Source organism: Chroicocephalus ridibundus, chromosome 4 (assembly GCF_963924245.1).
Source record: "Chroicocephalus ridibundus chromosome 4, bChrRid1.1, whole genome shotgun sequence".
NCBI lineage: Eukaryota > Metazoa > Chordata > Aves > Charadriiformes > Laridae > Chroicocephalus > Chroicocephalus ridibundus.
In genome coordinates this window covers 89,626,860-89,653,100 of record NC_086287.1, presented here as the reverse complement: position 1 = coordinate 89,653,100, position 26,241 = coordinate 89,626,860, and the positions used below count along the sequence as shown (strand labels likewise).

The 26,241-nt window shown below is 42.6% G+C and overlaps 1 long non-coding RNA gene across 1 annotated transcript in view; it reads left to right on the top strand.

Annotated features, from left to right (window-relative positions):
- Positions 1–26,241, top strand: part of LOC134515407 (uncharacterized) — a 169,048-nt gene that overhangs the window by 120,823 nt on the left and 21,984 nt on the right. Inside the window, exon 3 of the long non-coding RNA XR_010070974.1 lies at positions 17,263–17,337. This is a non-coding gene — a long non-coding RNA (uncharacterized LOC134515407). The remainder of the gene's footprint in view (positions 1–17,262; positions 17,338–26,241) is intronic.

Here is a 26,241-nt window from a genome sequence, read left to right as displayed (position 1 = left end):
TTCAGGGAGTTGTAGAGGGCAATGAGGTCTCCCCTCAGCCACCTCTTCTCCAAGCTAAACATGCCCAGCTCCCTCAGCCTCTCCTCATATGACCTGGTCTCCAGACCCCTCCCCAGCCTGGTAGCTCTCCTCTGGACACGCTCCAGCACCTCAATGTCCCTCTTGTACAGAGGGGCCCAGAACTGAACACAGTACTCGAGGTGAGGCCTCACCAGTGCTGAGTACAGAGGCACCATCACTTCCCTGCTCCTGCTGGCCATGCTATTCCTGATACAAGCCACAATGCTGTTGGCCGCCTTGGCCACCTGGGCATGCTGCTGGCTCACGTGAAGCTGGCCGTCCACCAGCACCCCCAGGTCCTTTTCTGCCGGGCAGCTTTCCAGCCACTCTTCCCCAAGCCTGTAGCGTTGCTTGGGGTTGTTGTGACTGAAGTGCAGGACCCGGCACTTGGCCTTATTAAACCTCATACAGTTGGCCTGTTTGTTGATAATAGAATGCAAAATTGGATTAGACCACAGTGTCTCTTTGATAGAACACGTTTGTGAATTATTTCTTAGGAAGTTTTTAAAAAAAGACATTGTGAAAGGTCAAGTGAAGACCTTACCTTGCATAGAATCTCCTTAGGTAACTTTAAGTGTAGGAAAGGTGGGATGGTGGTGGGTAGTCCCACAAAGAGGTAGGCTTCTGGGAATGGAGAATGACATTTTTTGGCTCTGCTACCTATGCTTAAATGAATGCCACCGTCTTAACAGGAAGAGAAAGTGATGAGGAATGTAGTGGCTGCTGGGAAACCTGAGCTATGATCTGCCTTACTCCAAGCGGCTAGCCTTCAGTGGGCTAGTGGGCTAGTCCCCAGGTGGACTTGGAGGGTTCCAGATGAGCTTGGAAGACATCAGCCTGTCCTGGCATGGTGAAAGGGGAGCTGGAGGAGATGTGGGGATGGCACCTTTTACAGTGATGCTGGACCAGGCATAGTCAGACCTCACAGGTCTTCTTGCTTGTTTTCACCTGCATCACTAATGAAGCTTTGGCATGCTCTGGAGCAGCCATAAATCTGTGCACAATCTGTTACTGCTTTCTTCAAAACCTAATACTTCCCTTTTCTTATCACTTAATACAAGTTCAATCAATGCACCTTATTCTATGAAATGCATTACTAAGGTGTGCGTTGAGGCAATTTTTTATTATTTTGATTGCATTAAAAAGCTGCAGCTGGAATATCCCAAAAGATACTGCAAATATTTTACATCCTCTGTTATCATGACTGTTTTTAATTCCTTAATGAAGAAAGAAACAGCTTATTCCACTATGGAAAGGGAAAAGAACATTGTCTGACCATATGGTGTCGTCTCCATACAGGAAGTTTAAAATAGAGTGAAACTGTTTCTCATAGATATGACAAAAAGCAAAAGCATTTTTTTTGAAGAAGGTGCTCTTTATCCCAGAAACAACATAAGCATGATATGATGTGGCAGTTACCATGGCAACTAATTATTTTTTATTGAACAACAAGAATAAGCACAATAGCTTCACGAAACCCAGCATATCTTGGCAAGCAAGTTAAAATGTCCCGGGGCATCAGCAACATGTGCGGTCATGATTTTTAGTTTCCTTTTTTAATTCTTTTGGAGGTTTTTGTATTTTTCTGAATATGAACAAATATGTTTGATTATGGGTCAGGAAAGGTATGTTATTTTCTCATCTGACTTCTTCCTTTGCTGAAATCTCCTCTCGACATTGTTGCACTACTGATGCGTCGTGGTCATTTAAGGGACAATAGGAAATGTCTGCCTTAGTTATGCACTTGAGTTGATGAGCCCACATTTTCAGAAGTTGCCCAAGTAAGGAGTGAAAGGTTGACAATTTAGCTGACAGGAGAACATGACAAGGAAAACGGAACAGATGGGGGCCTTGAAAATACCATTCTCCAGAAGTATGTGGAATCAATTTAATCCACAATAATAGTACAATGAAGAATCTTATTCTGTAATTACGAGGCTGAAAGAGAGATGGTTTTGATCCAGATATTATTGATTTAGTAGACTGTGGTTAATAAAGTAATTCAGAAATTGTAGTGTCTGATTCAGGCCTGGCTGAAGTCAACTGCACATTCTTTTATTTAGAGTCCCTTTTAATAAATTGGAATGAACTTTAATGAACATCACACTGAATAGAGGGGTCAAGGGTGATGTATTGATGTTATCGAAGTTGATGGAACTTGTGCTGTGTTTGGACAGTGTTGTCCAGGTAGAGAGACAAGGAGAAAGACCTTGATGCGTTTGTTTCTTTAACATCCAGAAGTATGTGGGTTCGGATAGATTACTTCAGAAATACTGATGTTTGCAATACCAAGTATCACAGTTAGTGACAGTTCTCATCCTATGATAGTTTGCATGTATGTAATTCAGTCTGTATAATTCACTATGGTAAATTCATACTCTCACTCCTGTTATTGCAGACCATCTCGAAGGCAAGTATAATATTAGCCTCAATAGCAGTATTGCTGCTATAGATTAAATTATGCATGCAGGCTCATCTAAGGACAAATTAGATATACTGCCAAAGCCAAAACATTTCAGGAATTTTTCCATCTCCATTTGATATATCAGAATGAAAGAAGAAAATCTCCATTTTGTTTCTAGCATTTAGGATGACCTTATAACTGAATATCACTGGTTTAATTCTAGCCTCAATTAAGGAAAAAAAAAAGATCCCTCAACCACATATTCAACCTCAAAGTCAATATTTTGGTTTGGTTCAGAGCCGGTTGTGTTAAACCAGTTAAGGTCAGATTTAGTCTGGAGAGACTGCAAAATTACAGGATCAAATGACACACGATGTACTGGGAAACTGAGTTGCAGTAGAGGCTGCATAAACAGAATTAATATTAGTTAGCATTGCTCCAACCTCTGAAGCAATAAATCTGAGCGAACGTGATCGAGAATCTCCATGTGTAGTAAAAGTACAGTTGTGTGATGGAGAATTGAGTGAGACGTGCTGGGAAGGCTCACGTCTCACAGGAGGTGGTGCTCGTGTTCAGGAGGGTCTTTTTCTTTGAGTGATGGCTGAATCAACAGGCCAGCCTGCGGATGAGGGGAAATGGCTGCCGAAAGGAACAGGACAAAATATCCATTGTCCTGCTGTCACTGGTGGCTGTCTTTTCACTGAGACATAAAAAAGTGACTTACCTGTTCACTGCTGTTGAAGATTTAGTGGGTCTCTTCATAGAGTTGGTAGTGCCGATTTAAGTGCCCTGCACTGATTCCAATTGAGATGAATTCATTCTGCTGACCCAAAAACCCAGAGCTCCGAGAAGCTCTGTCCAACTGTGCTAGTAAGAGTGACTAAATTTAACTTATCTACTGATGAATTTGGTTAAGACCAGTATAGCAAGTTACTAGTATTGGTAGGTAGTCCCTAGAAAGTCGCAATTTGCTTCTTCTGATGCGGATACAGAGGCAGGGGAGAAGTGGGGTAGTTTGTGGGGTTTCAGAAATTCTCATATCCCTTTAGGATGAACCACTGGACCTTCCTGCTAGTTTTGTCAGGCACCTGATTCTTCAGTTGTTCGTGAGTATATGTAAGTAGCACTTGAGTTCTCGCTGCTGCTGCTGATGGAGAAATTCCTCGCATCGTCTCTGTGTATGAGAAGAGTTGGCTGTGCAATTATCAGGGGAGAAAGCAAGACTGGGAAGCAGTGCTAGCTGGAAAAGTAAAATGTTGACATACCACCCCCTCCACCCAAAAGTAGTTTTAAAATTTGCGTGAACAGTTGAATTTTCTTTCATAAATACTTGTATCTTGGTGAAATGCTGAATGTTAAAATGCAAAAGTACTTGGTCCCGTTGATCTGATTTACTGTAGAAAAGCCTGGAGTGTTGAAAACTGTTTTCAGAAAGATGCCTAGTCCCTTCTAAAAACCATAAATGGGATGATTGGCCTGTCCAGAAATACTGCTTTCATTCATGAAATGCAGAGCATTCGATAAACTGAGACAGAAGCTAGGAGACGTATGGTACTGTGATGACAAACTATAAAGATAAACAAGCCTTTGTGGAATTTGCAGTGAAAAGGAATCATTTATTAGAAAGACGCATGCTTTCTCAAGCTTTTTAATCTTCTTTCTGGCACTCTGTATGAGGTCCTCCAGACGCCACTGACAGAGCAATGCCCAGAGGAGTCTCTGAGGGCTGAAATTGCGGCACAAAGGATGGGAGACTGCACTGAGAGGATCCGTGTAACTGCATGGATGCACACCAGCTGAAAATGTAGTTTTAAGTGTGGATTGAGTTGCTGATAGCTCAAAAAGAAATTTATTTTTATCATTGAGCTAAAGCCGTGCAGGCAGTAGATGCCGACGAGCTCCCATTCCTCAGCCAGCACTCATGAGAGTGATCCCTATTCATGGGTGTAGGCAGCAGAAGTCAACTCTCGAGCAAGTACAGGTTGGGGGTCAGGCTGTCATTGGCTTCTTCACTTGCCTAACACGATTATCTTGTATCTAGGAGTGGGATGCTGACAGCGTTTTTTCGTTGTTGCTGGTGGAGGACAAGGACAATGGGCTGCAAATTAGAAGTTCAGGGCAAATCAGGTGTGTTATGTTTAAACATTAGTTTGAAATGGAATATAACATGACATAATGTTATAAGGAAACACATTTGACTGCCCAGGCACCTTTATACCATGCTGGCAGAGATGGGGCCTTGGAGGAATAGCGTATTACATTATGTTTATGCCCAACTTAACTCAATATGCGTTTAAAGTACTGGAAGTTTAAAGGTGCTTTTGCTGTAAATGAGAAACAGGAACTGAGAACTTTTTCCTGCTGATTTTCTTTGGCATTTTCTCCTATATTGAAGTGCTAAGAATGCAATATCCAGTGCTGTATTATCATACACCTGACTTTCCTACCGATTGGTACCTGACTTCATTTTTACCAGAAGAAATACTTGGCCTTATCACACAGGCTTTTGCGGAGAGATTTAGTCCTGCAACTAAGTGACATGAACTTCATATCACTTACAATTAGTGGAAGAAAACATTAAGGCAAAATATTGTCTGCCATTGCCTACAGGACCAACAGTTTTTTTGGTAGAGGTCTATGATTTAGTCACATTGTCCTGTGGATAAACATCAAGCCATATAGAAAGAGTTACGAATATCTGTTCCTAAAAGGGTAAAATGTGTGCGGGGAATGACAGCATTCCTGCTGCAAGGCCAAAAACGTCTTGACTTTGTACTACTTTTTTTAACCAGAAATGCATCTGAGTTAGTTGCAACAAAAAAGAAGGAAACTGGACCAGAATCATCTAAGTTGTAAGTAAAATAACACAGTACTTCTCAATGACGCATATTCCCTTCCCCTCCCAACCTGGAAATCTTCATTTACCACAAATTTCTCTCCCTTCCAAAGAATTTTAAATGGGGAGTAGCAATAAGGAATGCAGCTGAAGTGTGGCAAAAGACACAAGTGTCGACTTTGGTGAATAAAAATTTACATCTACTCGAAAATTCTCCTATTATAGCTTAGACCTGCTCTGTTCAGATCACACCGTGGATAGAGCTATAATGCAGTGTAACGGAAAATACCCGAACTAATGTTAACTAGTTGCTCATATACGAATAACAGTCTAGTTATGGAGACACTTAGTACCACGTGCCTAATTAGCTGACACTGAGTTCCGTGCTGCTTCAGGCAGAACACTCTGGATGCACTCTGGATGCATTACCTGCATTATTTAACGTTAATTTCGAAAACTGCATCATTGCAGGAGCAATGGCAGCTGTAGGCTGTATCTTCTGACAGCTCTGTATTTTCTGAAGCAAAGCCCTCTCCTGAATAGGAGTAGAGGAAACTGTTGATTATCTGTAGAAGAGGCATTTGCTGGCAGGGAAGGAGCTCTTCATGCTCTCAGACTTAAAAGTATCTTCACCAAAGCCTTCAGTTTTCTTTAGAGATCTATAAAGTAGCCCTTGTGGTATGTGATGTGAAACCATACTGCCAGTTGTTTCTGATAAAGGCATTGAGTGCCCTCCAGCAAAAGTTTGAACTGGGGGACAAATCTCATGTTGTTAGCGCTTGCTTTACTTTTCAAGAACAATAATTAGGCACTCAGATACTGGGGCGATGACTATTCCAATCTGAATAAAGCAGCACAATGAATTGCCTCAGCAGCATGTTGGGGAGGAGTATTTTTTCCTCCTACCCTTTGCCTCCTACTCTGAAGTTTGTAGGAGATCCTGTGTCTATTACAGCAAAAGTGTGGTATGCACTGATTGTGCTGGGGGAATTTTCTCACAGGCAGCCGAAGGGGTTTTATTTCCCAAGTACACTTCTGCGGCAACACATGAGGACCGTAGTGAAAGAAAAAATGTTCCCTTTTATCTGAACGTCAGCTGGAGTCAAAGCAGTGAAAGATGCTGAGCAATCTTGTTTTAGCCTTGTAGAGCACTTAACCATGTGCTTAGGAGGCAAATTTGTGGACGGTCCCATTGACATCAACGGCTCTTGTACATCCATGCTCTGCAGCATCTAGGGCTGTGCATTTCCACCTAACTGCATCAGGCCTTTGGCATACAATAATGCTATTACAGAAATATGATTTAGGAAAACCCACCACAGCTGGTTCATTTGTCACTTGAGGAGCCAGCCAATGGATGCAGAAACGAGCTTTTGTTGCAGTGAGGAGCTGTAATACTGAACAGCGATGGCAGGAGCTCGGGTCTTCCTCAGGGGCGATGTGGCTAATGCAACTCACCGAGTCACCGTCACACCTCTAGGTCTTGTCCTGCAGAGGCTTCCTGTGCTGGACGTTATATTTGGTTATATTCACATGGAAAGACATCGCCTTTCCATAAGGCTCCTTAAGAAGTAGCCCTAGCAGGCTACACCCGATTAATTTAAAAGGTGATTATCATAATCTGTAACACTGTTCTTGCACTGCAGACATTGCAAGGACAAATAAGAGCAGAATTTGGCGTGTGGACTGTAGTTTACGGATAATATAGTATTAAATGAAAATGCCATTTATAGGAGGAGCCCTCAGAAACAGCTTCCGAGGCAGCCAGTCAAGAATAGGTACGTGCTCCGTATCGTGGATGGAAGTGTGTGGCTGACATGCTGATCACCCTTCTCATCTCTGCGCTCCGTAGTGAGTAGAGACCCACTGCAGTACCGGCATTTCGGCCTGGCATGCACACCTCTAGCCCTGTCACCGTACGGCAGTGGCGGTTAATGATTGCTCCTCCTGCCCCGTGCTCTGTGCTTGGGACTAACTAATCTGGCAGGGCAAGAGGCACGTTCCCCCTCCCAGGCACTCTCTGGAACTGCCCCATTCTCGGCAAAACACACCAAGCAGTAGTGGGTCCATAAGGTGTATTTGAGTCTTTAGCATCTCCTCACTCTCCTACGAGCTGGGCAAGGACGCAGTGAGAGTGCATGGACTTGGCTGCGCAAAGCACAGGGTCAAACACTGAGGAATTGCTGATTAACTAAAAATTACAGATTTGAGAATACCCCACAGTTGTTGCACATTTTCCAAAGTAAGATATATTTACAAATGCACACACAGACATCTAAAAATTCATTATTTATTTCATTAAGGACATTCATTGTCATCTTGAACATTTAAGGCAAAACACTAAAGGACGTTATGAAAAGGACTGTTTAATTCTAGTGCTGTTGAAGCATTTCTTAGCATCTACTATTTTAAGCGTTACAAAGGGTCAAGAGAAAAGCTCGGGATCAGCTGTATGCTTAGAATTTTTTTGGCAGGATGGAGTTGGCTGAACACTTTAGCTAAGCAAGGAAGATAGGGGGGTCAACATGAAAAATTGGAAATGACATATCTGGGCAGCCTTAATGAGGCACATGCAGGCATGGGTCAATTCTCTTGATGACATATGAAGCTCAGAATCACATGGATCCAAACCCCAGTGTATATTGGTTGCGAGTGCGGCGCTTTAGATCAAGTTTAATTGCAGTTTAGCAACTTTAGGAACATTTAAGAATAAGGCAGCTACCCACGTTATTCTGTAAGCCTGAAATGGCTAAAGCAAATGAGCAAGTATATCATATCAGTGTTTTGTAATTCATTTGTACACCATGTGAATGTGTATGCGGATGTGTGTTTTTATGTGTACATGCACGCATACCCCAGGTTACATAGTCATCCCTCTATAATATCTGCAGGAGTTATTCAATAACATCCTTTTATTAGATCAGTTCTTCCCTTTCATTAACGTATTTTTCTATATGACGCGGTACAACAATAACTTGTAAAAAAAAAAGATCTGAGAACATAAAGAGTGCAAAGATCTGGATAAATTAACAAAAGAAGAAGACATAATGCTTCGGTTAATTTACTCACACCTCTTTTCACACTTCGAAGAAAATAGGCAAGGGACAGTTGAGAACAGAAATGTAAACTCTTGGAATCTGCAATGGCAGTTAATACCCACAAAATGCTCACATTTCAGTGCCTAGTAAAATGTTATAGGCTACTATGTTTTTTGTCATCAGAGGGTTTTATAGACCATTTTAATGATGTGCAAACCTTTTGCCATTAATAAGCAATTACCAGCCTGTTAAGGAAGTTGCACAACACTGCGGACTTTGATAGTTTGCTCATTTTGTAGACAAATATGTTGTCAGCCGTTAGGTGTAGGTCCTAGAGAGTTTGCTTTGGAGATGTCCACAAGTCAGTACTCGGAACAGTGAAATTCACCCCATTATTGACTGAGATTAAAAACCAAACACACTCTATCAGTGATCAAAAGGTGCATCTGCTATGTGAAAGGCATAGTTTGGTGCTCCATAAATTCAAACAGCATCACTCATGCGATCTTTGGAATCAATATTTGAATACGCAATTGTCACATCTGCCACTGCTGCACTGAGTAATTGAAAGTCATTAGTTTTAAGGGGTTCCACTGGCAACGTAGAGTCAATGTGCATGGTTATGTTTAATCGATAATGTGGGCAATGGTCAATCTTCTTGGCTGATAAGCACGTCTGCAAGTTAAAATCTGATTATTTATTATTAGTTTTACTATATACTATACCACCTTTTATGGAAAGTAGGTCCATATCCAAAGAAGGATAATTATAAAAGCATTAGAAAGAGAGGCAGATTCGGTTGACATATTTGTTATTTCTTTTGCTAAGGATAAATTTTGCAGGGCACTAGCAGATCTTTCCTGACAGACTATAAGCAATAAAACAATTACTAGAAAGAGTGGCTCTTGTGTAATTCAAAAAGAAAATAACAGCAGATGAAAAAAGCAGCAGGAAACCCCATGTGGGGAAAAACGCCTTGTGTTGTTGATACACTGAAGTGTTTCCTTCATGCTCGTGTGGAGATGTGTTTAATTTGGGAAAGGTTTTCCCCAAAATGGCTAAAAGCCCTCTGCAGTCCATCTGTGTGCAATCCCAGAGCGGCTCTGCCCAGGGCCAGGACAGCCAGGCTCTGCCGCGGGCTTGAGCCGGGCTCCTGGGGTGCAGAGCCCAGGGAGCTTCCCAGCCCAGCAGCGGCTGATGGGGCCCTTGGTGGTTTGCCCCACCCAGCAGTCAGATGTGGAAATACCTCCGGTTGATCTTGGCAGTTCCATGTGTCCCTTGGATGAAGCTGTAAGTCTCTGTTTTGCTTCTGATTCCTCCCCCGACGAGCCTGCCCGGGCTTCACTGGCTGTCTGTGATCCCCTTTGCAAATCCTGCTTGTCCTACATGCGCCCTGGCTCCCTGACCCTCTGCTTGGCTTCTCATCGTGCTTTCTCCTTACCCTTCGGCTCAGTGGTTTTGGGTTTCTTGGCCCAAAGTCTTCCTTTTTAAACCCCTGGCTGAGCCAAACTCTTTTTTTGTCTTCTCTGGTTTTGGGCAGAGATAGCTCTCCCTCTGTATCTGTGCCTGCTTCCAAACCCAGCTCTAGCCTGGCTCTGACCTGCAGGGCCTGACCGCCCAGATCCTGTCTGCCAGTCTTCGATATTCGCTAAGGTCGGTGGTTTTACGTGTGGGGACATAAAAAAAGGATGTCTCCCTCTGAAGATCATTTCGAGTTTGTTGTGAGAGTTGGGCATATAACATGGTCCATCTGCACAGATGTGGTTATGTCTGTGCTGTTGGCTTAAATAGTCCCCGTAGATAAAACATGGCTTACGCGTTCCTAACACTGCCAATACCGCTGCAGTCACTGGTTACAAATGCACGTATCTCTTGTTAATAGGGGTCAGGTGTAGTTTAAAGTCAGCCAAGTAGCACTTTAGGGAAAATATTTCTGTGTATCTTTTAAATTGAGAAACAATTTTTCATGTTGCTTTGTATTCTAAGACTTAATATAATATCCTATATCAACATTATATCCTATAGCTCCTCCACTGTTGCTCGATATGCCCGCATTTTTGGGCAATATACCATGGGCAAGAAAAGCACCTGAGAAAGCAGGGAATCAGTTGGTCCTAAACAGCATCACGCTCGCATTCTGTAGTGAGCTTCTGAGCGGAGGATTTATCACCCAGCAGAGACATGGGTCGCTATTGTCACTATTTCCAGTGAGACGCAAGCGGTGTGTGGGAGTTGTGCTGGTGTTGCCCACAGATGGCCGTTTGTATCCATCTCCCCGAGCACGACTGGAAGTGGAGAGAAGCTGGCTCTTGGGAAGGCCCTTCCAATGTGGTGGCATTGCAGGTTGTCCTCGGCTGCCACCGGATGACAAAGACCTCTCAGGAGGGTCCTCTGGCCTCCACATACACTCAGGACAGGGTGGGCTTTCTTAAAGTGAAGCCTGCTTTGCTGCATCCCTTGTGCTGGCAAACTCTCCCGTTGTTTCTGATGCTCTGAGGAGCTTGGTTTCTTACAGATCTTAAGATGATGTCTATGGAAATGGGTAGTTTTGGTGTTGGAGGCCTCAATCTTGATCCTTACGGGTCTCTTCCCACTTGAGATGTTTTATGATTCTGACCAAGATGGCAGCTGTAGCCGGGGACTGCAGACAGGGCTGTGTTCAATGCCTCGTGAAGCCAGGGAGCAGCAAGCAGAAGTAGTGACCTGCCATGTGTAACGCCACATACATGAAAATAACCAATGACTGTGTCTGAAATGAATCATCCATAAACTGAAGGTTTGATGTGCCCGACTCTAAAGGTATAAGCTAGAGAAAAAACACATTCCCTATAGACACCAGTTAAGCTATTTTACTCTGGCTCTGTGTCATTGTTGTTGTTTTTGTTTTTCACTTGAGCAGGAGACTGTTCTGACTCAGACTTTAATTTGCGAATGTGTTTCCAATATTCCCCTGGTGAACATAGCATAACGCGTATAAATAGATTCTTACTATGAAGCAGAGTGCCAACGTGTAACCCAAATCCTTGCGTTTAGGCTTTACATCTCATTTTTAGATGCTCATTTTCCCAAGATGGATTTTTTGTTAATGGAGTAACTTCATAGTCCAGACCAATAATTCTGGCATTAAATATATCTGAAGAACTTCACACGTATGCTGAGTGCAGTGGTCTGGGGAATGGCATTTGGATTGGGTTGAGGTTTAGTAATATGAAACAATAACTTAGAGCTAAAAAGTTCCTGTAAGTAAAGAACAATGTAGTACTTTGAAATTTAATTATATTGCATAAAAATAAAATGTCAGTGCTAAGTTACATTCATGAATTACATTTACTGGGTTTATCAGTATGAACGCGAACCACATAGCTGACTTCAGAGGTGGATAGAGATGCAGTTTACAGCTCTGGTGGATTAACCACAGCGGTTTAAAGAACTGTCGCTCCGGTTGCTCGCCCACCCACCCCTCTTCAGGTATCCCTGTATCATCAGCGGTGGGTTAAAGCAACACACTGGGCAATAAACTGCAGCATCTCAAGCATAACTACATCCCATTTGGCTGACATTAACCTCTGGCAGAAAATGAGGTAGAGGCTTAGAAACACTAATGTTTTAAACTGCCACTCCTAAATCTACTAGAGTTTGACTCGCAAAGCTCTTTCATCTTCTGACCTTAGGAATGCATCTGGGCTCACGTAGGATGAGGACTCGAGCAGGTGGATGCTTAGGCCTTTGCACATCAGACTCAGAATGGGTAGGTAACGATAGGTATGTCAAGAGACAAGAATTTTACAGATGAAGCGTGCAGTAGACTTCAGAATCCAATGATATTGAGGGACTGTTATCAACTGACTGCAGTGGTTTTTAAATCTAATATTGTGAATATGTATTTTTATTAACTATTAAATGCTCCAGAAAGAAAGTAGAGAGTTTTGTGCAAAGCCAGCTGTATATATTTGACAGTGGGGCCATAATTACCCATACTTATTCCTACCATAAAAGGTAGTTAATGCTTTATCAAGGCAAATATTTGAGCTTATCAGTCTATGAAAATATTTCTTTTATCAGCATAAACTGGCTGGAAAAATATCTTACTAAGAAAAAAGACAAATTCTTTCCAGGGGTTGGTGATAGTGTGAATTGTCATGCTCAGGGTAGCATTTCTGTGAACTAACAGATAAGCAAACTTGGAAAACTCCAAGTTAAGAATAAATAAAAAAAAATCAATGGTTTAATGTGAAAACCATTTTTGCATGTTGTTAAAATCAGGCTAGATTCTTCTGTCTTTGGCTTTACAGTACTACCAGCTTTCACACTTTTATCATGAATGATGAAATACTGATGTTTGTACAAGCTCATCCTTTAAATAAAAATTGTAGCATTGACTTCAGAAAACAGGTTTATGGCTGGATATAAAAAGCTTTAAATATGACCAGTGTTTATATAAAAATAATCTAGAACCACACAACAAAACTAGACCAGTCAGATATCTTTTTGGTAATTCACTAATTCGTATCAGAATCTTATTGTTAGGTGAACAAAACCAGGATACGGTCACTCATTCCCGATGCTTATGTCCAGGTGCTGTGATCAAACCATCTTTACTAGGTGGAGAAGCCGAGCGTGGTAGCGAGTTGGGAATCTAAATGTCGGCTGTGATTTGTAGTCAAGGTGAAGGAGAGGAAAGTGGAGATGGTAATGTACACTGCAACCAGCCCAGGTGAGCAAAGTCCACCTGATGATGAGGAAACGGAGATACCTGTGAAATACCCAACCGATGGGACTGGCAGGTGCAGAATGAGGGGCAAGGCTGAAGAGAGATGCCCCTGAAATTTCTAAATTCGTCTCATGATTTTGAGGGGCTTGGTTTGTGATTTTTATAGTACTTGGCGATGCTGTACTTGCGTGCTGGGTTACGTTGTCCTCCCAAGTAAATATATGTGTATGTTTTCTTAGGGGATGACATTGAGCATTGCACAATAGATTATTTCTACAATAGCTCCCTGTACAGAAACTATTCTCTTAGAATAGCGTCCCTTTTTTGTATTTGCCTTAGACTGCTTTTGAAGCAGCCAGTTGTTTCTTGTGCCTAAACATTTTTGTCACTGCTTGTTTTCTGTGTGGTATAACATGTCTGGAAGATTGATGTTTATCTTCTGATTGTCCATTATCAGTTTCAAATCTGAATGGCACGTGCACAGCAATTTGTCCCTGCTTATGGCAGCAGATTGCGAAGAAGGATCATAAAGTATTGCACTGCCTTCCATGGTAAAAGCTATTCTACTATTTAGGTGAAATTATTTGATTAGCTCAGGAAACTAATAGTTCATAAATTATTGAAGTCTAAACTCAACCCTTCAATTGGAGAAGGTTCAGCATCATGAGAGATTGTATACGCTTCAGTTTTGTTGCTGAGGGCTTGAAAATATACTGTGTAGATATCAAAGAGCTGTCAAGCAAGATTTCTAACAGGCTGAGTGCATTGAGAAAAGAGTTAGTTAAAGTCTAAGCATGAGTGATAGTGTTTGCATAGTAAAGCAGTGATTATAGCGCTGCTGGACTCTAAGGATATGACTAATGTTATACTGAGCTAGTAATGCTTATGAAGCTTGAAAAAATGCACGACACAAATTATTTTTCTCTCCTGAAAATGACATTTGAAATCTACCCAGAAAAACTGAATTGGTTCCCACATGAAGCCCTGCAGGGAAAAAATACATGCCAAAGGCAGACTGCAGGAAAGTAGAGTTGTTCGCAAACGTGTTACTACTACTCAGCTTGGCTTTCAGCATGCTGAAGTCGTGTGGACAGGCAGCTGCCAAAGGTCCCACTTCTTGGGTCTTTAAGACATCCATTTGGCGTTTCTCATCTGAGCTGCACGGAGGGGTTTCTTGTCACAGGTGTGCTTTGAACGTGGTGGCTGTTGGCTGCACGGTCAATGTGCCTTGTTTGAAAAATTCTGGATAATTTAAGACAGTAACTCCTAATGAAGATGAGACAAACTGAGGGTCCTTGTTCTCTCGGGAAGGTGGGAAGAATCTTGCTCATGGGCTCTGTGCGTTATTGTGCTACCTGCACGCTGAGGCAGGGGCTGGGCAGCGGGCACTGAACTCCTGACTTTCTGAATGGTCTTGGCACAGATGCCTGGCCAGGGAATGGGAATTTTTTTTTTTTAAATATGAGTAGTTTTTAATCTAGATAGAGATTAGGTAGTAATATTCATGTGAAAATGATGAGTTGAAGGTGCCTTCACAGTGAGCCTTCTATTGAGGAAAGGATTTTTTCCTGAGTCGGTGCTATTTATGGGTTGTGATTGCTACCATTATGGAAAAGTAAATTTCTTTTGAAGAGCTGTAAGTCTAAAAATGATAATGATGCTTCAAAAGCATTATGTTAGCATTACTTTCTTGATAAACAAATTTCAGAACACCAGGTGAAAGGTAACTAAAAATACAAACAAAGGGTCATCTATTGTCAGTCAACATTTTGGCATCCTTTCATTTGCTATATAGTTTTATAGAAAAGTAGTTTGTTGGTTTACATTTATTTCTTCACTTATCCTGATTTTCGAGTGCTGTTTAGGTAATTGGGGCGGTTAGTGAGCACCTGCAATATAACACTTCTGTTGTGGGGTCGGTATGGAGGAAGATGAGTCCTTTATGAAGCTGATATGCTGGGAAGGAGAAAGTAGGGAATTGCAAAGCTGCACTGGCAGAGTGGAACAAGACTGCTCAAGTGTAGTTAATTTAATCTTGTTCCCCTAAAGGTAACGAGAGGAACTTGTTGGGAGGCTGGCGAGGTCAAAACTCCTACTCCTGTGAGGAGTGGCGGTGAGACCGCAGTGGTGATGAGGTGGAGAGGGGCCTCGCTGCTCCGAGCGAGCAGGCAGGTCACCGAAGAAGCGGTGGGAAGCAGAGGTTTGCCCAGTTTGCCTGTGTTGCTCCGGTAGCTGGCCCCTGATCTCCTGCCGCACGTGGTGAGTGAGGGGGCCACAGCTGTTTCTCGTTTGAGACACCTGCAGCCTGTAAACCAATCTACCTGTGCACAGAGCAGGCTCTGCAGATTGGAAGGGTCAGACTGGGAACCTTCTCAAGAATTCTAAAGTTTACTTAGACTGGAGATTTGGAGCGTGTTGGTAATTAAAATGAAGAGATTTCCCTTGGAAGCGGAGTTTGTTTTGCTATCTGGTTGAGTTCTTCTGTGGGTTCTCTTCCTCTCTTTGGGAAGGTAGGTCTAGGTATGCTGTCTGAAGACTCCAAGACTGTGGGGGGTAGATACAATGTAATCTTACTGATTTCAGATATATTTTTTTTAATAAATGTTTGAATTATAGCAGTACCCTGGGATCTAATCAAGCAGAAGCTCCTGGTGTGCTTTTCCTGAATGGCATGCAAAACTATGAAGTGGGAGGTAAACGTTGTCCCAGAGATGCTTATAATCCAGGCATCATTAGGAAGACGAGAGAAAATGCTCTGCGCAATGTGCTTTTGGAACTGAATTGCCAACTATATGTGGGTTTCTATAAAGAAGCCACCCAGGTGGTGTCATTAGAAGAAAGTTTTGAAATGCCCGGTGTATTGAGGCTTTTCTGGTTTCCTCAGAGGTGCTGGTTTCTCAACTTCAGATGGGTAGTGCGTAAGCCATGACTTCCAACCTTATAATCAGGAAAGAGGGGAGAGATAGCTTTTGCCTCCTGAGTTTTGGTTTTGAACTAAAAGTGTATTTTAAGTCAAGAATACCTCTTCGGGACATCACAATCTCTGAGAGTCGTAATATCACAGACAACTTCAAATGGGTACAGATGTTCTTGGCATATTGCTCATCTCAGAGCCTTCATTTTATCATGGAGCCGGAGAGTCAGTGCAGAAACTCCCCAACCATCTGTATTGGAAAATTTATTTCAGATAGAGTTGTAAGTACTCAGTAGGGGTCCAGTTTTAGACAGCCTTAAAACCTGACCTTTAAAAGGTGCTGTTTCAAACACCTTCAGTAATTGTGCCTCTAGAAATCTTCATTCCTCCTATAGAGTCCTGCAGTCTGTGATGATCTAATTTATTTTGGTAGGATTTGAAGTTTATTGCCATTTGTTTGTGTGGGTTTTTGCTCGTCCGGTTTTCTGTGTTTTCTTGGTAAATGCCTGCAATAGTAAACTGTTCTTCCTTACCTCAGAGTGTTTTGCCATATTCTCACAGCCCGGTTACCTGCCTTTGAGTAATAATTGCTCCTTAACCATTCTGAAAACAAAGATGCTATCAAGACAGAATTATTACTGAGGATTCACACACATGTATTATTTTCCCTCTGCACTTGATTTATCTGTGTATCGTTCTGGTATAGTTTGAAAAATCTCTTTGAAGGTATATTTTGTGATTGAGTATATTTTTTTTTTCTTTCAATTTCTTCAAGTCTTAATTAAAAATGCTACATGGTGATAGTAAATAAAAAGGAGAATCGGTATCAAGATGAACTATTTTAAGCTCATTAGTACGTGTTCAATTAGATATTTTCAATTATGGCTAAAAAATGAAAATATTTATTCAAAGCAAAGGTACATCAATTAAAAGAAGCATTAATTTTTATTTTTTAAAATCACAAAAGAAATACGCACCATTTTCACTTTTATTTCCTTCCATGCCAACCATACGTAATGCAATCTCCTCTGGAGTTAGAGCAATTCATTCTTACTGCCCTTCACTCGCTCCCAGATAAAGCAGCATACAATAGAGTCTTTCCACCACGGTACACTTAGTGTGCCAACAATAACGTCTACTTGCAAACACAAGTGTCTTTAGAAGGATTATTTTTGAAGAAAAAAATGAAATACTGGTGCCTATTAAAACACATTAACGGGGATGCAACTGATGCAGTAAGACTTAATTTTGTTTTAACGGTTTGGCCTGGAGCCTCACTTCTATCTATTCCGCTCCCAGATCGTACGCGTAGGAACAGAGGACTGCAGCAAGGATTTACCCCCGCCCCGAGTTTCCTTCGAGTCAGGAGTGAAGGTAAGACCATCATCATGATGCCAGAGCCTTTGTGTGGCATGGGAAGGCCGGAGTAGGAGGTAGAGGGTGTTTGAATATCCCATAACTGGTGCCTGCAGCATCGAGTGGGATTTGGGACGTGGCTTTAAGGCTGTAATAGAGGGAGGGGAGCAGCTGCGGGGACAAAGCTGGTGCCTGCAGCATGGCTGAGGCCTCCCCTGGGAGAAACTGTCTCCCTCTTACCTCCAGCCTTCCCTTGGTGAGATCTCTTCCTCCGCCTCCTCTGGGAAAGGGAGAGACATCTACGGAGGACTCAAAGGGAATGGTGAAAACCAGAATGGCAAAAATAAGACCTTTTTCTTCCCTGTATGTTGTCCTTGAAACCTTGTCTAAACAAACAAGCCCTACCCTGACTGTACCCTGAAAAATGCAAGTTAGGTAATGCTTTGGAAGGCCTGTAAGGAACTTTGTTTTGGAGCTCTCTGTGGGTATCACAGTGGGATCAGATGCTGCGTCTCCATGTGATAACATACTGCCAGTGTCCAGAGAGGTATTTTTGCCCAGAACCAAGCTGCCAAGAAGTCTGAAGGAGAATACCCTTCCAAATGGTGCAGCGTTTCGTCATTAATTCATACAAATCTGCACAGAAAATAAGCACTGTCCTTGTTCTGAGGGCCTTGCATCCAGAGGGTTTTTTCACGATAATCAACTACCTGATGCACAAACAAAAAATACACAAATGCTCGTTTGCAAAAGGTGTCGAACAAACATAGTTTAAAATAAACAATTAGGTTTTCAGGAAGAGATAGCAGCAATAGGAAAAGTTGTTGCCCCTCCCCCCCCCCCCCCCCCCCCCCAAAGTGCAGTATTCTACACACTGTGAGTAAGCGGGAGGCTCCAGTCTACTCAACAAATAGAGAATGAATAGCTTGATATCTAGAGGAATGGACAGGTATCTCAGAAGGTGGCTTCTAATCATCTGTACATGCTTTGTAACCTGCGTAATGCAAGGAATATCAGTATGGCCCTGAATAGCCGCACTTGAAAGCGTGCACACTTGCTGCCGTTGCCCAACGCCAAAACCCCTCGGTGTGTTACTCACTGATAGTAACGATGGATGTCAGTTAGTTCCCCTCTGCACAATCTGATCTGAGCAGGAGGACTTCAGCCGGCAGCTGCCTGCAAAGAATGGTCTGCTCGTACTGGGCCAGTCTGTGGGACTGGAGCCTTTTGTACCATGCAAACAATCACTATAAATTAATATAAGTATTACCATATAAGAAATCACTTTGAACCCAAGCTATGGCATTTTATAAAGGCCAAATTTGAATAGCATGCGTAATCAGTTTGTCCTATTAATTAGTTAATACAGATATAAAGGAAGAATGTGATCGACCTGTTTTCCGTTGATACCAAGACCCTTTTATATCAGTTGTTTGGCAGGGAGTTATTGTTCAAAGTTGTTAAAAACCACTCCAAATGTGTCTCTGTGTTTTCATACTGCTACTCTTCATCGGCAAGTTAAGCAAATGTTGTAAAAATATCTGTGAATACTGATTCAGGTTTGAAAATTAATTTTATGAGCCGTGTTTATACCTCTTGTATTCCCTTGCCGTGACTACAATTGAAATGGACCATCGGGATGCCCGTGGAAAGAGCTTGCACATTCAGGTGCGTGTGGGGATGGAGTTGTAAATGTGCGTGCTCAAATACTGATGGGGAAGGAGTCCTACTTGTGTGCTTAAAGCTGGGCACAGGTTTCTGTCTCCTTGCAAATTTGGCTGGGTGAATTTTAAGGGTATGCTTTCAAAAACCACATGGAAATTTTTTCTTTAAATTTGCTTTCTGCGAATGTAGTATTTGCGTTTGGAAACTTGACTCTAAAGCTGAGCTAAATACGTTACAGAGCTTTCCCGAGCTGCATGGTATAATGACATATTAGTCAATTGCAATGTTCATAGTTAATGAGGGATTTTTTAAAAAAAAAAGTTTAAGGAATTATTAAATAATGCTTAGACTTGTCAGTCTTTGGTTATTTCCAATTGTGAAAATAAATGAATTGCATAGAGTGAGATAAATGCTGATTTATTTTTGGAATTATAATGTGTTACAATTCAAGATCAGATTAGGGTCAATTTACACTAAGTCTGCTTTGAAACTATTGCATAAGGGAGCCCGAGTAGGTCACTGTGTCCTGCTCCGCACGCACAAACCGCCCGGACTCAGTGCCTATAAATAAAGACCAAGCTAAACCAGACAAACAGCTTGAGTCTAATATTGGGAAGATCATTTCGTGCTACCTTCTGCAAATAATTACACTGGAGTCCAAGTGAGAAAGGAGCGCGCTATCATCTGGTGTACGCCACGCATACAGAGTGAAAAAGATTATCTTTTTGCATTAATGTCAGCATTAATAAATAACCATTCATAGCTCTTAGTAAGCTCCAGGACTCAAATACGAGCCGGAGGAGTGGGTGATGTTCGGTTTTTATTTACCCATCCCCTTACCTATCATACTCTGTGTTGCAGTGTAAGAAGACAAAATCGCATGGCAGGGTTTATTTGTGAGATGCTGTTGCCCTAGTTACCAGCCTCATATCAGGGTTAAGGTTGACAGTGTGGGCTCATTCCTTAATCTCAGCTCAGGTTGCTCACAAGGGAAAAGGCTTTAATGTTAACTGAGCCTGTCTTTGGCTTGGGGAGGTAGGCCTTTAACAATGCACCGGGGAATATTCCTTCTTTGCGGCTGTCATAGCTTGTCTGGGGAATGGGAAAGGGAATCGCCTGGTGGGGGAGGGTGAAGCTCGCTACGGTGGAGCTTATTAAATTATGGAGGAGGGGATTATTGGTGGGAGCAGGGCTGTGGGCTCAGGCAGCCGTCGGAGGAACCTTTTGTGTTGCAGCCTGGCAGAGGACAGGTTTTTGTTACAGTCCCCTTCTACGTAGCTCGGATAGGATTGCTCTGTGGCGTGCGCCGTATGGCCCAGGAGGGTTTCACTGTGGTGGGAGTAACAGAAGAAGGTGCAGAGTTTGGCTGTGGGATGGCAAATGTATGCAAATACACCCTCCTTTAAAACGCTGAAGAAAAGGATGAATTAATGGAGCTGGTCCCATTGTCAGCTCCGACAGTCAGGAATGGCTCAGGCCAGAATTGTCATCCTGGGTAGCAGCACCATCCAGCACCTGCTCAGCTGGAATGAACTCTGTAACTCTGGAATTAGTTCTCTTACCTCTCAAATTAACTCCTTTTTCTGTGTAAAGTTCTGTACAAGACACACAAATGCTTCTTGCATGCCACCCAAAATCTTTGATAATCCAAGACATCACAACGCGTTGATAAGACCAAGCACCTGGTCTTGATCTGCAATGAGGTGCCTCTCCATCCACATCACCTAGAGGTCTGACCTCCGTGACTTTCTCTGGGGACGTTTATCGCCCTGATTCGATCAGTTTCATCCCAAAACACTCTGGTAAATGTTGCTTTCTTTAAAGCTTGGGGAGGGGGAACAGGCATTGCAGGGATAGCCCCTTTTCTTACAGGAGCCCGGTGACTGAGCCATAGTTGGGCTGTCGGCCCTTGTATTTGGGTACCTCCTTTGCCTGTGGAAGTTTGGAATTGCATCTCACTTTACCTTAGTATAGTTATTAAAATAGACCGTGTTGGAGGGGACAGTGTTGGAATTTAACTGAGAAAGGAAGTGCTAGGCTAAATTTTAGGGGCCAATAGCCTTATGAAGGAAAGGCATCGGAAGGGTTAGAGATTATTATTGCCCCGCTGGGCTGTGCTGGCCTTTCCCCTGGCATGAGGGAGCCTTTGTATTCTCGTAGGCGAGGGCATTAGCGCCCGTGGGGCAATAACCTCAATCTGTAGCTAAAGATGTGGGAGATACAGGCCTTTAGCTGGGGTGTGTGTAACTGAGAGGATCCTTGGTCGTTTCCTCAGCTCATGAAAGTGCCTTTTTAATTTCTTCTTGAGACATTAATTTTCCTTACCCACTGCTACTTGCCTGCAGTCATCCATTATAAAGAGGGGACAGTCTGGGACGTTTGCGTGCTATCATGACAGATATTTCATACTTTTTACTGTTCTGTAAAGATAGTGCCATGAACAAATCACCTGAAGATAAGACCCTCCGTGCTTGATAACAGTTAGCCAGAGACCTATAAATCATCGATACAGTTGCTTTTTATAGTATCTTTTCCATATGCTAGTTTTAACCGTGGAGTTAAAGCTGTCTGCGGGGAACAGGTTGCAGACTGTGGGCTGCTTGTGGAAGAAGGCAAACCCACTGGCTGCGGTCTTTGCGCTCCATGTTTACTTTCCTTCAGCTCTCTTCCTTATCATATTCTTTGAGTTTACACATCAAGATAAGGTTTCCTCTAACTGCCAGTCAGGCAAACTTAACCTGGAATCTGATAATTAACTTGTGTTCCGCTTCATACATCAGCGGCCACCACAATCAATAGTGGGGTGAGGACCGGAGTTGTTGCCGGCTGCTTTTGCGAGCGATGCTTGAGGCGAGAGCGGAGCAGAGTGGCTGTTACACAGCTGCATTCGCTCCAGCTGCCCAGGCCTCCCTCTGACAGCCTGCTTTTGTAGATTAAGGACCTGATTTGTAGGGGGTATAAATCATCATAGCTTTATTGACTTCAGTAGAGGATCTTTCTCTTTCTTCCCCATGTGTTTGTAGGAGAGTTTGCACGCTTTTCCGTCTGTTACTGTATTTTCTCTGCAAGAGACCAAAGGAGTGAGGTGCCTTCTGTGCCGGGGCTGTGAGCTGGAGCGAGGTCAGCATGCGGAAACCTTGGGTTATGCCATTTGTACATACAAACTGCGGTAGCTAGAGATGAGATCTGTTATGCAGTTAATTAGCTGTGTGCATTCACAGCGACTGGGCAGATAAAAGCACACACATTTCTTAAGAGGTATCCAAAACCCAATACTTATCGCCTCCCCGGCAAGGAGAGAGAAGCAGCAGGGCCCGGGTTGGCAGGGCCGAAGGGGCTGAGCAGCCGTGGTGGATGTGGAGATGAGAGTTGGTGCTTAGGAGCAGACGGGATGCGTTTGGTCCAGTCTGATTTACTTTGCATGCTCCTAAGTGCACTTCCCAGGCTTTTCCTATCAGGATGATTTGTAATTGTTGCAGATGGCGCCTAGGCTAATCCCCGATGAGAACTCTCTTAAGCTCCTGACAAATTTGAATCTGCAGACACGTATCACATCAGGAGAGTTGTGTGGAGGCATCCTTCTAACACGCTACAGAAATACAAATGTTAGTGACTGTGGATGGCCACAACTGAATCAATGTAGACTTCTAATATTTTAATAGTATCAAAGAATGAAATGTTTCCTATTTTAATTATTAAAAGGAAACATAGTTATTGACTGGTATTATCTTTCCACTAAACCCAGTTTCCTTACCTAAGTGGTGTTAGTAGACCATCAGGTAATGAGGCAGACAACAGAAAGGGATGCTGCAGAGCCAGGAGTTGTCAAAATGTAATACGTTAAAGGAGGCGGCTGGTAACAGAAGCAGCACCTCGCTAAGACCACAGCAAAACTTGGCCACTGAATAATTCTAATAATGGAGAATATCTCTCTGTTTTGACTGAGTACAAATTCTTAGCAGGATAACATACTGCTTACTGCCGAGAAAATCTGCGGTTTTCCTCCAGAAGTAGGTGGTCACAACCCACCAATTGTAAATATTCTCCCTGGACACTCTTAAACAGCAAGAATCAAACAGATGAAATTCTGCCCACTTCAAGCTTTAATGAATGTCTGAGCAATATTAAGCCACTAATTGACTTGTACTGTAGGTCAATGAAGAAGTGAAATCTGCAGCTAATGTCTGCTTAACTGGATCTTGCTGAAAGCCTGCACCAGGGCAGGATGCTCAGCGAAGGCTGTGGTATTGCTGAGCAGCCGGCAAAAATCACAGTTTCATACATTTTAATATGACTACATTGCTGTGGACACACAAACAACATCTGGCAAATGGTGCACAAGCAGTTACATGGATGACAGCCCATTTAGTATTCTCTACCTAATAAACCATTGAGAAAATATCTGTACAGATCAATATTTTTCCTGGTGGGACTCATTCTAAGTTTAATCTAAGGTCTGATGAATATATGTAAAATGGTGGTTTGGATCTTCTGTTACAAATGGTGTAAATTCCTGACAATGGACAGGGGACGTTTCTTTTAACCATAACACTAGAAAGAATTGTGGCTTATTTGAAGAGGCTTACTGCTGTGTTTGGTAAAATGCATCAGCTGCAGTGGTTATCTGGGTGATCTGTTGATCCCCCCCAAAATCACTGCTCTATGTATTCTACAATGGTCTATATTCAGAGTGTGTCAAGAGAATTTGGCCTCCTTTTTTGCCTGGGGAATCTATTTCTTCCACTGCTGCCTTTCCACTATCCTTTTGCTTTTTAGGGTCCTGTTACCACCTTCCCCTCCATCTTCTTTCTGTACAGGAGAAATAGAGGACATTAGCAAATTGCTTATATCTGATGTTTCAGTCCCGCCCTTACCTATGGCTTCTGAGACCTTGGCTTCAGGGAGTTCGAGTCACGAGACCCTATCTTCCTGGTGCTGCGCTGAGAACAGGATTCAGGCTGAACGAGAGCAGGCAAATACACGTGACACATTGACCATAAATTTAATTGTAGTAATTCGGAGAAATTTGTCTAAGGAATTTTAGTTTCTTAAACATCATCAAGAAGCAGAAGTTCTCACTCAGAAACATCCTCATCTCCCTTGTGCTGTAGTAAATCCAGAGTAATTCCAGTGGTTTCAGTGGTGGAAGATGGGTTTATAACGGAGCATCTGTTACCGGATTCTGGCTCATCAAATACTTAAAACTCCTGCAATATTTGGACGTTGTCTGCATAAACAAAGAGTCTTTGAAAGATCCACATGTGGAACGCACCTGCTTTTGCCAAGTTGGCTAAATCCCTTTCCGAGGGATTTCATACTGGCATTTCAGCTGACGGTTTGTCTCTATTTCAGTCACTTAGTTTTCTGCCTCGTGCATGAGAAGATGGGATTCAGTCATTTCACTTCACCTCCTTTTCTCAGCTCTGAAAATTAGCCCCCAAACCAATTGTCCCTGCAGGCAGAGGATCGCGATGCTGTTTCCATATTGTCCCTGCCATCTGTCTCTGCTGTGTGACACTTCTCCGGGCAAGAAGACCTTTGTTTGTTTTGCGTTTCTGCGGAGCAGAAGGGTCTTGACTCAAGGAGGAGACACTTGGCTTGTGCCTGATGGACACACTTACTGGTCAGGGCTGAAGGTTCGTGGCACTAACTCTTACTGATTCGGGTCTATGTTTACGTGGGAATGCCAGCGTGACTTTGTAAGCATGGTAATTGCGTATACAAGCAAATGACTAGATGTACGTTTTTAACCAGTTCTCAAGCTGCAGATGCCCGGCGTATAAATTTTAAATATTTGCAACTAGCAGCTCCCAAATAACTACAGATCAAGAGCTATCTGTAGGAGGTATTTGGCAAATAATTTTAAATAACGAATACAGCTAAGATGATCATGATCTACTTGCAGACAACACTTGCAGATGAGTGTAACTGTTATGAATTATTCAGCCAATTCTATTCAGAATTATATTTTTTCTTTTTTAGAACTATAATTAATGATCCATAAGAGTAAGTGTGAGGCACGCTAACAAAGGTCTATTCTGTGTTACTTCTTCTGAAAGATTAAAATGAAATGCAGACAGTTTGGAAACCACAGACCTTGTTTTAGAATTGTCATCTGCTCTGTTTACTGACAGTGACTTTTGCTGCTTGTTTACTGCAATTTACTTAGTTACAGCATAAGTTACGCATGATTATCTTCTCAATACGATGCTAAGCTGACATCTGTCAAGTTTAAAAGTCATAATAGGTGCTATTAGTCATTGAGATGATCCAAAGGCATGATTGGTATGACAAAACTGCATAGGTTTGGTTTTTTTCTTTTTAAAGGGATAATAATTTCTAAAGAGAATTTTGGGTGGGCTCTACCTGCTCCGAAGTGAGAGGATTTTAGTGCCTTAAAGGCTAGCAGAAGCCAGGGAGAAGTGTACAGCTGGTGGTCATGGAAACAGTTATCAGAATAATGTCAATTAACCCAGCAGAATACATCTTTGTGTCCTCCTTGTTTGTTTGCCTCAACAGAGCGGTAAGTTTGAACTGTCCACGGTTTCTCGTAGGTTTATAAAGCAGCCGTTTCAAGCCATAGCAAGCTGAAATTGCCTTGCAAGTCCTCAGCTGTAATGCTAATTAATATTCCTGGGAGTTCCTTTTCATTTTTTAAAAGTAGTTCAAAATAAAAATCCTTGAATGTTCAAGATACTTTTTAAGTTTTAATTTAAGGAAAAAGCAGGCAGTTAAAAGCCTGTTTTTTCAAGCCACTAAGGCTTGAGGCAGCTCCTAATGAAGTCAGAGACCAAATTTTCTTTGAGTTTAATGAGAAGATGGTCAGCAAGCCAGCGGCTTGCCTTTGGTGGCTTGGACAACTGTGGGGAAGGAGGAAGCACAGCAGTTACATTTGAAACATGGTGCTTTTCCGTAGACTTTGAAAGTCTGGTCAGGCACCCTCATCGCGCCTGGCTTTGCGTAACGCGCGTCCTGTGTACGAGCTCTGTAATCACAGGGGTGACTGCACTTCAGGGGGACCGTCGCTTCGCTGTGAATCGGCAGATCCAGAAGGCTGCCCAGTGTTAAGGAAAATAACCTCTTATTTATTGTCGGTGCTTGAAGAGTAAAATATTGGTCTGTTGGAAGGAAGCGGGAGAGAACCAGCCACCCAGCTCAGAGGTATTTAACCACACTTTCTCCATGACAATCAATAGCATGGCACAGGGGATGCTGCCCTCCTGGCTGTGGGGGCACAGCCTTTGGTACCGGCGCTCT